Here is a 17190-nt window from a genome sequence, read left to right on the forward strand (position 1 = left end):
AGCACTCAGCCTGGTATGGGGAGTGAAGAAATTCAACCATTACCTACACGGACAAAAAATTTACCTTGTTCACTGACCATCAACCCCTCATCTCCATATTCAACCCTAAAAAGGGTGTTCCCATTATGACAGCGCAAAGGCTACAGAGGTGGTCCCTTTTTCTAGGGGCACACCAATACAACATAGAATACAAAGGATCAAAACAGCATGGGAATGCTGACGGGTTATCGCGCCTACCGTTGCCAACGGTAGAAGAAGCACCTACCGTAGACCCAGTGGAGATTTTCCACTCTACCATAGTCGAATATCTACCAGTAACAAATTCTGCCATTGAAAGGGAAACTAGAAATGACCCAACTCTCTCACGAGTCTACGATTTAACAGTGAAGGGATGGCCAGCACATGGCGAACCACTGTTGCCAGCATTCTCACAAAGAAGAGAACAGCTGTCAGTGTGCAGAGGAACCTTGATGTGTGGATCCAGAGTGGTGATTCCACCCAAACTCCAGGATAAAGTTCTAAAGGAGCTTCACGAGGGGCATCTGGGTGGAGTGAAAATGAAGAACCTAGCCAGGGCGTTTGTATGGTGGCCAGGTATCGATGGAGACATCGAAGAAATGACCAAGAGCTGCCTAGGATGCCAGAAGGTCCAAAACGCTCCACCCCAAGCCCCTCTACATCCATGGGAGTGGCCCTCATCTCCCTGGCAAAGGGTACACATCGACTTTGCTGGTCCATTTATGGACTCAATGTTCTTAATCGCGGTTGATGCACACTCCAAGTGGCCGGAGGTAATAAAGATGTCCTCCACCACCACGGAAAAAACCATCACAGTATTAAGGACCATATTTGCCAGGAATGGGCTGCCGGAACAGATCTGTTCTGATAATGGACCGCAATTTGTGTCCGAAGAATTCAGGAAGATCTTATAAAACAATGGGGTTAAGCACTACACGTCCGCCCCATACCATCCCGCCACCAATGGATTGGCTGAAAGGTTTGTCCAGACTTTCAAGAAGGCCATAAAGGCCATGGGTAATGAAGACATAAAACTTCAGCACAAGGTGGATAACTTCTTGTTCGCATACAGGAATGCAACACATATGGTTACAAACCAAACTCCCGCCATGATGTTCTTCAATAGAAGCCTAAGATGCTGGCTGGATTTGATCAAGCCCAACATCAGAAGGGATGTGGAGAACCGGCAATTTCAAGGCATGAATGAAAGGCCAACTAGAACCTTCCAGATAGGTCAACAAGTTTTGGCCCAGGACTACCGTACCGAGAAATGGCAGCCTGGAACTATCTGCACACGACTAGGACCGTTGATGTATACCGTGGACATCGGAGAAAGCATAATAAGGCGCCATGCTGACCAAATCATAGAGTCATCTGAAAAGGGACAACCTACACCACAACTCTATACGCCTAACGATGAAGTAGAGATACCCATATCTACCTCCGATCCGGTGATACTGGAACCCGATGAACCCGACACTGGCATTCAAGCCGAATCAGCCTTGCCAAAAGAACCTACTACACCACCAGAAACTACTACACCACTGAGGCGTTATCCGGACCGAGTCAGGAAGCCTCCAGAGAGACTGACTTATAATTAATTAACTGCAGCAATGTGTAGATTATTTTTCTTGTAACATGTAATTAATAATTACTTAAAATATTATGTACTGGTTGGCTAAAAGGGGAGGAATTGTAGTGTATGTGCCTTTAAGAGCCCCATGTGTACTGTAATGCCGGTAATGGCCACTCGGGCTATATAAGCCTGTATATTGTGTTGTATCAGTTAGTTCCCCTCCAGACCTTGTTTAGTAAACACCTATGAAACCAACTCCTGTCTTCAGTGTCTCTATCAACACACAGACACAACAAAAACCACCAATGATCTTCTGTACAAATGCATAACTGTCTTTAACCCAATGCTACAGCACCTGTGTTTGTTGGCTGAGTGTAAATAAGCTTTCTGCAAAAGCCCTGAAACAACGTGATGACGTCATCACGTTGGTCACGTGATGCCCCGAACGGCGGGAAACGTGATGACGTCATGACGTCATGACGTCTGAGAGTGGGAGGTACTAAGCCCAGACCTCGTGTAACAAGCTGCTGAAAAGACCTGTTTGCTGTTGCTCCTGCATGTTTTTGTTTTGTTCACTTGTTTGATTAAATTCAGTTGAATTATTGAACTGACTTGACTTCAGTGCTTCAGTTAGGGATAGATCGATTCCTACAATACTATCTTTAACTTCTCTTGTTAGCCACGGTTGGACCACTTTTCCTGTGGGGTTTTTGTGCCTTAAAGGAATGTATATTTGTGGTAATGCGCATGCCATTTTAATCGCGGACCTGACCAAAGCCCACACAGTCTCCGGTCGTCGGCAAGGATCCAGGCCCAGGATACCTTACACCTCCCTTGCCTGGGCTTCCCCCTTCTCCCCCGATCGCAGACTCGCCAAACCCCCCTCTATCCCTACTTGCCTTGCCAAAGACCGTCCCGTGGGTCCCCGCACCAATTTTGACTTCTGCCTGCCAGCAGTGCCATCATTCCCACTGGCTTCCCTGGCCTCACCAGGGGGGGATGGGCGGTGAGCCGCCCAGATCCCTGATTCCTGCCCCCAAGTTACAATTGGTCCTTTTGGGATAGAAAAGGGGAGTTAGAGATCAAGTTCCCTTTTCCTTTTAACAACAACAACAACAACTTGTATTTATATAGCACCTTTAACGTAGTAAAACGTCCCAAGGCGCTTCACAGGAGTATTATAAGACAAAAAATTTGACACCGAGCCACATAAGGAGAAATTAGGGCAGGTGACCAAAAGCTTGGTCAAAGAGGTAGGTTTTAAGGAGTGTCTTAAAGGAGGAAGAGAGGTAGAGATGCAGAGAGATTTAGTCAGGGAATCCAAAAGCTTAGGGCCTAGGCAACAGGAGGCATAGCCACCAATGGTTGAGCAATTATAATCATGGACGCTCAAGAGGGCAGAATTAGAGGAGTGCAGATATCTCGGGGGGGTTGTGGGGCTGAAGGAGATTACAGAGATAGGGAGGGGCGAGGCCAGGGAGGGATTTGAAAACAAGGATGAGAATTTTGAAATTGAGGCGCTGCTTAACCAGGAGCCAATGTAGGTCAGTGAGCACAGGGGCGATGGGTGAACGGGACTTGGTGCGAGTTAGGACACGGGCAGCCGAGTTTTGGATGACCTCAAGTTTACGTAGGGTAGAATGTGGAAGGCCAGCCAGGAGTGCGTTGGAATAGTCAAGTCTAGAGGTAACAAAGGCATGGATGAGCTGAGGCAAGGGCAATGTTACGGAGGTGGAAATAGGTTTAAGCACTAGCTGGTTCAAAAATAAGTTCATTGGTCCTGCTGCAGACTTTATCAACTTATTTTTCATCTGCACAATATTTGGAGAAAGTGAACATTCCCATTTATCCTCTTCCGCAATTAGAACTTTACCTTTTAAGGCCTGGAAAATACAAATAGCTGCAGTATAATTACTTTACAACCCAAGTTTGTTTAGCACAGCTAACTGCAGAGTAATCTTTCTTCATTCCAACCATGTGTCTTAACCCCAATATCTGAAGAGTATTTCCGGTTACACCAGCACGTCATTTGGAGAAATTCAGTATCGCCCTATTTGGGGCGCCGTTATCAGCCGTGCGCAAAATTTAGTGCCTGGCGCTAATTATCGCCTCCGACGGCAAACTTGGCTTTTATCACCCCTGGAGGTGATTGGAGCGCTAAATCAGGCGCTACACACCTCTCTTAAGGCGCTAAGGCAGGGGAGCGAGGCGCTACCTCAGAGCGCGGGCGCAGCGCAGGTGCTGTCAGTTACCGATTGAACACAGACACACTGGCGCCGGTCTGTTCTTAAAGGGGAGGGTCGATCTTGCTCTCCAGCCATACTCTGCTCATTGGAGCCTTGAATCTCGGCCTGGACAGAACTGTGGCTAAATCTTGCAGGTATGGACTATGGAGAGGGCCAGGGAGCGAGCACATCGCTTCAGTGAGCGGGCCTTGGAGGCTCTGGTTGGCACGGTGGAGCACAGAAGATCTATTCTGTACCCAGAGAGTGGCAGGAGGCCTTTGCCACGCGAGTACAGAAGAGTGTGGAGGGAGGTGGCTCAGAGCGTCTTCTCAAGGAGCATGGTGCCTAGGACCCATATCCAATGTAGAAAAAAGTTCAACGACCTCACTCGGGTCGTCAGGTTCACAGAATCACAGAATCCCCACAGTGCAGATAGAGGCCATTTCGGCCCATCGAGCCTGCACCGACACATATCCCACCCTATCCCCGTAACCCCACGTATTTAATCCCCTAACACTAAGGGTCAATTTATCATAGCCAAATCAACCTAACCTGCACATCTTTGGACTGTGGGAGGAAACCAGAGCACCCGGAGGAAACCCACGCAGACACAGGGAGAACGTGCAAACTCCACACAGACAGTTGCCCGAGGCTGGATTTGAACCCGGGTCCCTGGCGCTGTGAGGCAACAGTGCTAACCACTATGCCACCGTACCCCTCTGGCTGAGTGGCTTCTTTTCAAAACCGCTCCATCCCTCCATCTCAACCTCACTCTATGGCCAGAGGGTCTTAAAAGCCCCAATGCCCAACACTCATCCAAGACGTATGGCCCTTTCATCAAACACACACGCACATTCCACACTTTGCATACAGTAAGGGCTATTCAACTATGGGAGGCACATCAGGCAAGACCATGGCTGCATACAGTAAGGGCTATTCAACTATGGGAGGCACATCAGGCAAGACCATGGCTGTGTATTTACTCAGACGCCGCCCTTTTTCTTGCAGGCCAAGCTATCTCATAATAGGAGACAGCAGCAACAGACGGGTGGAGGGCGGCCTCAGCTGCAACACCTCAACGATCTTGAGGTGTGCGTCCAGAGGATTGTGGCAAGCCGGGTGATCGGTCCCGTCACCACTGAAGACGCCGACCCCGTTCTGGACAACAATGGTAAGGTCATCACCTTTTTGTCCTTTCTCCTTCCACTTGTTCCTCACAACACCAGCCTTTGACACTTTCAATCCAACTTACTAAATCGCTGCACTCATTCCTCCCTTGCTGCCACCCTGTCCTCACGCTAAAGCCACTCTTGTACCTCCCTGCTTTCAGATGGTGATTCATCAGCTGAGGAGACAGGCCCTCAAGCTGCCAGTGGGAGTGAAGCTGCAGGCAAGGAGAAAGAGGAAGCCAGAGCACCAGCGCCACCCTCTCCCGAGGAAGCCCATGCCTACACTGGAAACACGCCTTCCCTGGAGAGGAGCAGGGGGGAAGGGTCTGATGAGGGTGAAGCTCCAGGACCCAGCGGGCTGCAGCAACACGATGGGGGTAGGGAAGCTCGGGGGCCTTCTCCCTGGAGGGAGAGTATGCTAGCAAGTCCTACTGCACTGGACGCAGAGGAGGAGCGGCTCCTCGCTGAAATGAACACCCAGGCAGTGCACAGGCACACTCAGCTCATGGGTGCAGTGGGAAGGGTGCCCGAATGCATTGACTCACTGGCAAGGAGTGTGGAGCACTTTGCAGTAGCACAGGCGGATGCCACGCAAATGCTTTGTGCTGCAATTCAGTCACTGGCTGCCATGAGCCCATCTAAGAACATAAGAACATAAGAAATAGGAGCAGGAGTAGGCCGATCGGCCCCTCGAGCCTGCTCCGCCATTCAATAAGATCATGGCTGATCTGATCCTAACCGCCAATCTACTATCACAGAACCATCTCCTGAATCTAACAGAATTAGACACACGAAATAGGAGCAGGATCAGGCTACACGGCCCCTGGGCCTGCTCCGCAACCCACAGGGCCATGACTGATCCGAACCTAAACTCATGTCCAAATTCCTGCCCGCTCCCCATAACCCTTTATTCCCTTTACTTCTAGGAAACTGTCTATTTCTGTTTTAAATTTATGTAATGATGTAGCTTCTACAGCTTTTTGGGGCAGCATTTTCCATGGACCTACCACCCTCTGAGTGAAGTAGTTCCTCCTCATCTCAGTTTTGAAAGAGCAGCCCCTTATTCTAAGACTATGCCCCCTAGTTCTAGTTTCACCCATCATCGGGAACATCCTCCCCGCATCCACCCGATCCAACCCCTTCACAATCTTATATGTTTCAATAAGATCGCCTCTCATTCTTCTGAACTCCAATGAGTAGAGTCCCAATCTACTCAACCTCTCCTCATATGTCCATCCCCTCATCCCCGGGATTAACCGAGTGAACCTTCTTTGTACTGACGCGAGAGCAAGTATGTCTTTTCTTAAGTATGGACACCAAAACTGTACGCAGTATTCCAGGTGCGGTCTCACCAATACCTTGTACAACTGAAGCAATACCTCCCTATTTTTATATTCTATCCCCCTAGCAATGAAAGCCAACATTCCATTGGCCTTCTTAATCACTTGCTGCACCTGCATACTAACCTTTTGAGTTTCGTGCACCAGGACCCCCAGATCCCTTTGTACTTCAGTACTTTCCAGTTTCTTGCCATTAAGATAATAACTTGCTCTACGATTTTTCCTGCCAAAGTGCATAACCTCACACTTTCCAGTATTGTATTCCATCTGCCAAGTCTCTGCCCACTTACTTAGCCTGTCTATGTCCCCTTGCAGGTTTTTTATGTCCTCCTCTCTCACTACTTTCCCTCCCATCTAGTATCATCTGCAAACTTTGATATGTTACACTCGGTCCCCTCCTCCAAATCGTTAATATAGATTGTAAAGAGTTGGGGACCCAGCACTGACCCCTGTGGAACACCACTAGTTACTGATTGCCAGTCCGAGAATGAACCATTTATCCCAACTCTCTGCCTTCTGTTAGATAGCCAATCCTCTATCCATGCCAGAATATTACCCCCAATCCCGTGATTTTTTATCTTAAGCAATAATCTTTTGTGTGGCACCGGTGAGATTTAAGGTGGTCATGGAAAAAGACAAAGACAGCCCGGAAATAAGGGTTCTAAATTGGGGGAAGGCCGATTTTAATATGATAAGGCAGGATCTGGCCAAAGTGGACTGGGAGCAGCTACTTATAGGAAAATCCACATCAAAGCAGTGGGAGACTTTCAGAAGGGAAATAGAGAGAGTACAACGCCAACATGTTCCCGTAAAGGTCAAGGGTGGTACCAACAAGCAAAGGGAACCTTGGATGACAAGGGATATACAAAAATGCATTAGGAAAAAAAGGGGGGCTTTTGGCAGTTACAAAAGACTAAAGACGGAGGAAGCCCTAGAGGAGTATAAAAAGTGCAGGGGCATACTTAAAAAAGAAATTAGGAGAGCGAGGAGGGGCCATGAAATAACACTGGCGAGCAAAATAAAGGAAAATCCTAAGATGTTTTATAAGTATATTAAGGGCAAGAGGATAACCAGGGAAAGGGTAGGGCCCATTAGGGACCAAAGTGGCAATCTGTGTGTAGAGCCAGATGATGTAGGCGGGGTTTTAAATGAATTTTTTGCATCTGTGTTCACTATGGAGGAAGACGATGTAGACACAGAAATCGGGCAAGGGGACTGTGATATACTTGAACATATTAGCATCGAGAGGGAGGAGGTACTAGCGGTTTTAGCAGGCCAAAAAGTGGATAAATCCCCAGGCCCGGACGAGATGTATCCCAGGCTACTGTGTGAGGCAAAGGAGGAGATTGCAGGGGCTCTGACACAAATTTTCAGAACCTCTCTGGCCACAGGGGATGTACCACAGGACTGGAGAACAGCTAACATAGTACCATTATTCAAGAAGGGTAGCAAGGATAAACCAGGGAATTACAGGCCAGTGAGCCTAACATCTGTGGTAGGGAAATTATTGGAAAAAATTCTGAGGGACAAAATTAGTCTCCACTTGGAGAGGCAAGGATTAATCGGGGATAGTCAGCATGGCTTTGTCAAGGGTAAATCATGTCTGACCAATCTGATTGAATTTTTCGAGGGGGTGACAAGGTGTGTGGATGAGGGAAATGCTGTGGATGTGGTATACATGGACTTCAGTAAGGCTTTTGACAAAGTCCCGCATAGGAGACTGGTCAAGAAGGTAAGAGCCCATGGGATCCAGGGTGCCTTGGCACGTTGGATCCTAAACTGGCTGAGTGGCAGGAGGCAGAGGGTGATGGTCGAAGGTTGCTTTTGTGACTGGAAGCCTGTGTCCAGTGGGGTACCTCAGGGATCGGTGCTGGGTCCCTTGCTGTTTGTGATCTACATAAATGATTTGGATGAGAATGTAAAAGGTATGATCAGTAAATTCGCAGATGACACGAAAATTGGTGGGGTGGTAAATTGCGAGGAGGAAAGCCTCAGGCTACAGGACGATATAAACGGGTTGGTCAGATGGGCGGAAAAGTGGCAAATGGAATTTAACCCTGAAAAGTGCGAGGTGATGCATTTTGGACGGACAAATAAGGCAAGGGTATACACAATGAGTGGTAGGGCCCTAGGAAGTACAGAGGGTCAGAGGGACCTTGGTGTACATGTACATAGATCCCTGAAGGCAGCGGAACAGGTAGATAAGGTGGTTAAAAAGGCATATGGGATACTTGCCTTCATTAGCCGAGGCATAGAATATAAGAGCAGGGAGGTTATGATGGAGCTGTACAAAACGCTGGTAAGGCCACAGCTGGAGTACTGTGTGCAGTTCTGGTCGCCTCACTATAGGAAGGATGTGATTGCTTTGGAGAGGGTGCAGAGAAGATTCACCAGGATGTTACCTGGGATGGAGCGCCTCAGCTATGAAGAAAGACTGTTTTCCTTGGAGCAAAGAAAGCTGAGGGGGGACCTGATTGAGGTGTACAAAATGATGAAGGGCATAGATAGGGTAGATAAAGAGGAACTTTTCCCCTTAGTAGGGGGGTCAATAACAAGGGGGCATAGATTCAAGGTAAGGGGCAGGAGGTTTAGAGGGGATTTGAGGAGGAACTTTTTCACCCAGAGGGTGGTTGGAGTCTGGAACTCACTGCCTGAAAGGGTGGTAGAGGCAGGAACCCTCACAACATTCAAGAAGCATTTGGATGAGCACTTGAAATGCCATTGCATACAAGGCTATGGACCAAATGCTGGAAAATGGGATTAGATTGGACAGGGCTTGATGGATGGCGCAGACACGATGGGCCGAAGGGCCTCTTTCTGTGCTGTATAACTCTATGACTCTATGACTCTATGACCTTGTCAAATGCCTTTTGGAAGTCTAAATACACTACGTCCACTGGTTCCCCTTTATCAACCCTATATGTTACTTCCTCAAAGAACTCCAGCAAATTGGTCAAACATGACTTCCCCTTCATAAAACCATGCTGACTTTGTCCTATTAAATTATGATTATCCAAATGTCCTGTTATTGTCTCCTTAATAATGGACTCCAATATTTTACCTACCACAGATGTTAGGCTAACCGGTCTATAGTTTCCAGCCTTCTGTCTACTGCCCTTTTTAAATAAGGGCGTTACATTAGCAGTTTTCCAGTCTGCCGGGACCTTTGCTGAGTCCAGGGAGTTTTGCAAAATTATTACCAATGCATCCACAATCCCTACCGCCACTTCCCTCAAGACCCTAGGATGTAAGCCATCAGGTCCACGTGATTTATCCGCCTTGAGTCCCATTATTTTACCGAGTACCGAATACAATCTCTGATTGTTCTCATGCAGACTCAGATTGAGGCCACGCGAGCACTGACTGCTGCCATCCTCGCTGGTTCGGACACATTTCCCCGGGGCTCTCACCGCGCCGTAGCAGGCCAGCAATCTGTGCTCCAGCAGATTGCTCCGGATGCTGAAGTGCTGCCCCGTGGGAGTGCCAGTGTGTCGGTCGAGCAGGGAGTTGCTGTCCTCTCTCAAGATGACAGCATTCCTGCTGCCACCACTGTCACTTCTCCACTGCACTTGCCACCGCCTGTAGGACAGACTGCTGCCCCCCATGCAGAGTTGGTGCAGTCTGCAGCCGGGCCCTCCAGGCCCAGAGCTGGTCGAGGCCATCCTTCAAGGGCATCTGCAGTCTCAGGTTGTGACAATCAGCAGCCTTCCACCAGCCTTGCTGCAGCCACTGGGGTCCCATTACGGAGGAGCTGTAGGGTGAGAAGGGGGGAAGTGCGCAAGGGAAGGAGATCACCCTCGAAGGGCAAAAAGTAGGAGGTGTGACAAAATGTTGTTCATTTTTTTATTAAAGGCCGAGGCTCGTGGTCAAATTTTTTTCAGTGTTTTGGACATTATCTCCAGGTTTTTGAGAGCCAGTTATGTTAATGACTTTTTTTTTGTGTTTCTTTCTATTAGTTTGTCATGTGGTGTCATCAGCCAGGTGCACAGTGGATATCCCTTGTCCCCGAGAAGCCAACCAACTGGGTGATACGGTGTCTGGAAAAGTTCTGCCACAGTAGTCTGGCGCAGGATGAATGCATCGTGGCTGCTGCCAGGATAGTGGGCATTGACAGTGAGTATCAGCTGTCTGTGGTCACAGACCAACTGGACTTTTAAGGAATGGAAGCCCTTTCGGTTGCGGAAATCCTTGGCATTTTCATGCGGAGCACGCAAAGCCACATGTGTGCAGTCAATGGCGCCCTGCACCACGGGGAAGCCCACTATCCTAGCAAAGCCCATTGCGCGTTCTTGCTGCTTGTCCGGGGTCATGGGGAAAGAGATGTACTCTCGTCTCCTTTTATAGAGGGCATTTGTGACCTGACGGATGCAGCAATGCACTACGAACTGGGAATTATTGGCGATGTCCCCAGTAGCTGATTGAAATGAGCTGGTGGCATAAAAGTTCAGAGCCACTGTTACCTTCACTGCCACCGACAAAGACGTCCTGCTCCTCAGTTGAGGCTGCAGATCTGGCTGCAGCAGGTGGCAGAGCTCAGTGACCACCTCCTTGCTGAAGCGCAGCCTGCGCAAACACTGCTCCTCAGACATATTAATGTAGGAGAATTGTTGGCGAAATACCCTGGGAGGGTAAGGTCTCCTGTACAGAGGCCTGTTGGCCCTCCTCCGTCTGGCCATGATTGCCACTCTCTCTCAGCGTCTCTGTGCCCTCCGAATCTGATGGCGCAGGATGATGCCCCCATTCATTGCAACCCCCATAGTATCTTGGCAATCAAAGTAATGAAGGTCAAAAACCAAAGTACCTGCAAAGTTATGGTCAGAAGCCAAAACTATTTCAGACAGCGTTGACTCAATGCAGAAGTCTCTCTTTCTCTCTTTCTCTCTCTCTTAAAATCTCTCTCTCTCTCAGAACGAGTGGTGCAAACATGTCTACCACAGAAAAAGCCAGGAAGAGGCCCCCTTTAAATAGCGCCCCCCCCCCCAGCCCCACAGCGACCGGGTAGCGTTCCAGTCTACCTGTCATTGGTAGCGCCAGGCGGAAAGGAGGGGGCGCCACTCAATTTCCGTTCCGGGGCGCCCCAAGGGCGTTGCACGCTCGAATGACGTCAAGCTCTGCGTGCGCAGGAGACCGGGCGGTATTGTTTAGCGCTGCCGCAAAATGTCCGGTCAATTCTGCGAGAGGCGCAGATATCGCCTCGCCCGAGCACTAGTTGCTTTGCGCCCCATTCGCGCCCTCTTAAGGTGCTAACGGGAGGCACAAACCAACTGAATTTTTCACCCCAGCAGCTATCTTCTGGCCTGTGTATATACTGTGGGCCTGTGTATATACTGTGGGCCTGTGTATATACTGTGGACCTGTGTATATACTGTGGGCCTGTGTATATACTGTGGGCCTGTGTATATACTGTGGGCCTGTGTATATACTGTGGGCCTGTGTATATACTGTGGACCTGTGCCCATTCGGAGCTGGCTTGTGACTGTACCAAGCATATTTTACAGATAAGACCCATGCAACATGAAGAGAGAGTCTTTCAGAAATCAGTCTGGTCTGGATTTAAATTGAGATCCGAGAGATGAAAGGGGAGCGTGCAAAAATCACAGCACCACCCAAGTTCATCAACAAGTTAATTGTTTCAAAACATCTTAAGCAATAAGCAGCATGGCAAACTGAAACTATTTACTGCTACTGTAGCACACTTCCTTTAAAGACTTTTACATAGCAACATATTACACAGCACCTTAGTAAAAATGAAATCCTAGTAAATATTTAAGGCACTAATTTCTTCTGGTAACACACTGGCTAATGTAACTGCATTTAATTCCTTTTTGCAGGATTCGAAGGATAGTTTTAACCAGCTTACCTTACACACCTTAATTAGCAGCTGGACCAGTGAGAATAATTTGATAGTTGAGATGACAGAGGCTAGGAATTAAGCAGGACTGATTTCATAAACGGAAAAAGACAAATGTTTGTTAAATGTCAGAACTGTTGTCGTTTTTCTTATCTCAGTGGGCCCTTTGATCACACAATTCATTTGACATTTTGCACCATTCCACACCCAACATTTGTCTGCTGTATTTTTAAAGGGGGACAATACATTTTTAGACAGTAGTGTAGGAACGGAGGTTCCTATCTGAATAAGGTATTCGACTCAATGAATCAAATCAACAGGTTTTAATGAACAACGAAGTTAACAGGGAAACTACAGGAGAAACGGTACACAGGTCTAATCAGCTTGCTGGGCACTCGACGACTACTGGAAGATTCTGGAAGCTGACGTCATGATGTCATCGTGTTCTTCGCGCCACTGGTGGTCACGTGATCGGCGTCATGACGTCATCACGTGGAGTGCAGGAAAACACAATACAGTACAGTTAACAGGCAGTTTAAAGGTGCAGTCCGCGGTTGCACTACTCTGTAGTTAAAGGGATTATTACTAATTGTTCTGAGACCCTTGGTGGCTCCGCCACAGGCGGCCCCCCCAGAATCCACTTTAACGGACATTGTCAACCGAGTAGGAGGTTTAATGATCCTGGCCGAACGGCGACGAAACTCAGGCAGTGGAAACGGGCGTTAGTAGAAGAACCAGTGCCGGATTGCGGCAGAAGCGGCGTCTCGGGCGAGGCAGAAACGGTAGTCAGAGGTGCAGGCGCATCTGAGGCCGAATCGGGCTGTTCGATGGTGGGCTGGTGCACGGCTGGTCTGGCGGCCAACGGCGGTCGGCCGCGGCGAGGCGGTTGGGCGGCCACGGCAGGCTCACTCCGATCTAGGTGGGCTGGTTTGAGCCGGTCGATAGAGATGGTATCGGACTTTCCACCGACTTCGACTGTGAAAAACTTTTCCCCTGATGAGATGACACGAAAAGGTCCGGTATACGGCGGCTTGAGCGGGTCTCTGTGACCATCCTGTCTAATAAAGACATAGGCCTAGAAATTCAGTGGGCTGCGCCACCAATTAGCGCCCAAAGAGGGCACTCAGTGGCTTTAGCGCCACTGGCCACACCTCCCGCGATATTTAGCGGGGCGCTAATGGCGGCGTTAGCCTGTAGCGCTGCGCCACCACCGATGACGTCATCGGTGTGCGCAGCGCCCCGCTCCCGCCCCGATCACCATATTTGGTCGCGCCCGCCTCTTTAACGCCGGTCGCAAATCGCGACCGGTTCACAAGGCCTACCTGTGGCGGCAGTGGCGCAAATTAAGGTGGAGGTGCGGGGCGGCCGCTTTTTCGGCAGCCGCTTTTTCGGCGGCCGCCTGCCAGCACCTCCGTCCCCGGCCTCCTAAACCCCCCCCCCCCCCGCGGCATTGCCGGCTGTCTCCTGAGAGCCCGGCACTTCTCCTTGGTGCCGGGCTCATTTGCCGGCACTCGCGAGCGGGGCTCGCACTGTTGCAGGCACCTCCCCCTTAACAGTGGGAGGAAGGCCTGCAGTACCGCAGCGTGCCGTGCCGCAGCGTGTGGCGCTGCGGCACGTTGCGCTGCGATAATCAGTTTCAGCGCCCCAAGCGGGACGCGGGGAGCCTCGAGTAGCGGCCCGCTTCCGTTTGGGGCGCTGAAACTGAATATCGGGATGGCGCTAGTGGCTCCGCTCGCAGCTGTAATTCCGGCGCCCAGGTGAGCTTGGCGCCCCAAACGGGGCCCAACTGAATTTCTAGGCCTTAGTCCAAACTCATGAGCTCTGGCGGGACGTGAGGCCTCTGCAGGTCATGCTGCGATGTTGGGATGGGCAGGAAATTCCTAGCCGCCTCCTGATGTAGCAGGAGCTGTTGAGCTGCAGACCGTGGTTCGGTGTGTGGAGGGAGAAAGTCACCTGGTACTCTGAGTGTCTGGTCATAAACCAGCTCAGCCGATGAAGACTGAAGATCCTCCTTTGGGGCTGTCCGGAGGCCCAGCATCACCCATGGGAGCCTGTCCACCCAGTTGGGTCCCCTCAAGTTGGCACGGAGGGACGCTTTGAGAGACCGATGGAACCTTTCGCACAGGCCATTCGCCTGCGGATGGTACGCGGTGGTACGGTGCAGCTTGGTACCCAGGCCTTGTGCCACTGCGTTCCACAGCTCTGATGTGAATTGTGGACCGCGGTCCGAGGAGATGCCCGATGGCACCCCGAACTGAGCCACCCACGATGAAAGAAATGCCCTGGTGACGTCTGCTGCGGTGGTAGTGGCCAAGGGAATCGCCTCTGGCCACCTGGTGGTCCGGTCTACCACCGTCAGGAGGTGTGTGAATCCACGTGACCCGGGAAGGGGACCTACTAAATCCACGTGAACGTGGTCGAAACGGCGCTCAGGCACCGGGAAGTTGGCCACCGGAGCCTTGACGTGACGGTGAACTTCGGATTTTTGACAATCGACGCAATCGTTTGTCCAGTCCCGGACGTCCAAATGCATGCCTTTCCAAACAAATTTGCGGGACATTAGCCGTTGAGAAGCCCGCATCCCCAGGTGAGATAACCCGTGGATTGCCTGGAATACCTTCTTGCGCCATTCGACCGGCACAATGGGCCAGGGCACTCCCATGGATGTGTCGCACAAGAGCGTGGTTCCTGCCGCTTGAAACGGCACGTCTGCAACCTGCCAACTGGAAGGCGTGGTCCTAAACGCTTGTACCTCTGGGTCTGCCAGTTGATCCTCTGCCAGTCCGACGAAATCGATGCCCAGGTGGACTGCCTGGACTGGAACCCGGGAAAGGCAATCCGCCACGAGATTATCCTTGCCTGACACGTGCCGCAAATCCGTTGTGAATTCGGATATAAACGTGAGGTGGCGCTGCTGCCGAGCTGACCAAGGTTCCACCGTTTTGGCCATGGCGAAGGTGAGCGGCTTGTGGTCCACGAATGCAGTGAACGGACGGCCTTCTAGAAGGAAACGGAAATGCCGGATGGCCAAAAACAGGGCCAGCAACTCTCTGTCAAAAGTGCTATCCTTTCGCTCGTTCTTGCGCAGTTGGCGGCTGAAAAAGGCTAACGGCTGCCAACCCCCGTCGACCCACTGCTCTTGAACTGCTCCGATGGCGTAGTTGGAGGCATCCGTAGTGAGGGCAACAGTCGCGCCCGGGAGTGGGTGTGCTAGCATAGTTGCATCCGCCAACGCCGCCTTGGTATCGCGGAACGCCTGGTCCATTTGCGGTGTCCAAGTGAGAACATCCTTGCCCGACTTTCCTTTTAGTGCTTCGCACAGAGGTTGCATTAACCGGGCCGCCTTGGGGACGAAACAATGATAAAAATTTACCATCCCCAAGAACTCTTGCAGGGGTTTGACTGTGTGAGGCCGCGGGAATGCGGTAACTTCCTCTACCTTGGTGGCTTGCGGGACGGCGCCTTCCGGGGTAATCCTGTGTCCCAGGAAATCAATACTGGATACTCCAAACGTGCATTTGGCCGGATTGACAATAAGGCCGTGTTGGCTGAGCCGGGCGAAAAGTGTATGTAAATGGGCCATGTGAGCTGTCGTATCCTTGCTGGCTATTAGGATGTCATCCAAATATACAAAAATAAAGGGCAGGTCCCGTAAGACAGAGTCCATCAACCGCTGGAATGCTTGCGCTGCGTTTTTCAGACCAAATGGCATGCGGAGGAACTCAAAAAGGCCGAACGGAGTGATGACTGCCGTTTTAGGGACGTCTGGAGGGTGCACCGGAACTTGATGATATCCACGAACGAGATCCACTTTAGAAAATATAGAATTGCCAGCCAGATGTGCCGAAAAATCTTGGATGTGGGGAATAGGATACCTGTCCGGTGTCGTGGCGTCGTTTAAGCGTCTGTAATCCCCGCAAGGTCGCCATCCGCCGCCTGGCTTGGGTACTATATGCAGTGGGGAGGACCAAGGGCTGTCCGAACGCCGGATGATCCCGAGGCGCTCCATGGTCTGGAACTCAGCCTTTGTGGCTGCCAGCTTGCCGGCTTCTAATCGCCGCACCCGAGCGTAAACGGGTGCTCCGGTCGTGGAGATATGGTGCTTCACCCCGTGCCGTGTGCCTGCAGCCGAAAAAGTAGGCCTGGTGAGCTCCGGGAATTCGCCGAGCAGGCGCGTAAACCCGTCTTGCAACGGAACCGCACAGGCCACCGACCAGGACACGGCGGTGCTGCGGTGGCAGGGCACTGCGTGGAAAGTGGACGCATTAATGAGTCGGCAGTGTTGGACGTCGACCAGCAGACCATTGGCACAGAAAAAATCAGCCCCTGGGATGGCCTGTGAGACCTTAGCTGTAATAAAGTCGCAGACAAAACGCTGACCGGCGAAGGTTAAGTTTACCGTCCGTTTACCGAACGTACGCATGGCCGCGCCGTTTATTGCCACGAAGGAAGGCCCCTGGCCGCCGGATAGTAGGTCCAGCTTTGAAGCTGGCAGGATGCTGTACTGTGAACCAGTGTCGCACAGGAATCGTCGGCCTGTAACGGAATCCGTAACGTAAATGAGTTTGCCCGCTGAGCCCGCCGCCATAGCTAACTTGCCGTGCTTTTCAGACCTTGTCGTCCGTCCGGGAGGACGCGGGCTTGTTGAAGTTTTTTTTTCTTGAGGGAAACTGCAAGGAGGCCGGCAGCATCGAGCTTTGGCGCCAAAACGGGCGTGGTACGCGCACCATCCTGCTGGGGGAGGGCTGGGCTTCGCTCGCGTGGGGGAAAGGCGCCTCGTGGCTGCACAACATTGCTGAGTAACAGTAAATATCTTGTCTGCCTCTGCAGCGAGTTCAGCACCGTCTGTGATGGCAGTGTTGACCAAGGCCGCCTGAACCGGTTCGGGTAGCTGGCAGAGGAAAAGCTCACGGAATAAAAAACATTGGGGTTCCGCGCCCAACAGCGTGAGCATTTGACTCATCAGCTCTGACGGTATTGAGTCCCCGAGGCCGGGCATGGAAATAAGCTT

The sequence above is a fragment of the Somniosus microcephalus genome, chromosome 1 (assembly GCF_052327205.1).
Source record: "Somniosus microcephalus isolate GS21.2 chromosome 1, FLI_Smic_1.0, whole genome shotgun sequence".
Classification (NCBI taxonomy): domain Eukaryota; kingdom Metazoa; phylum Chordata; class Chondrichthyes; order Squaliformes; family Somniosidae; genus Somniosus; species Somniosus microcephalus.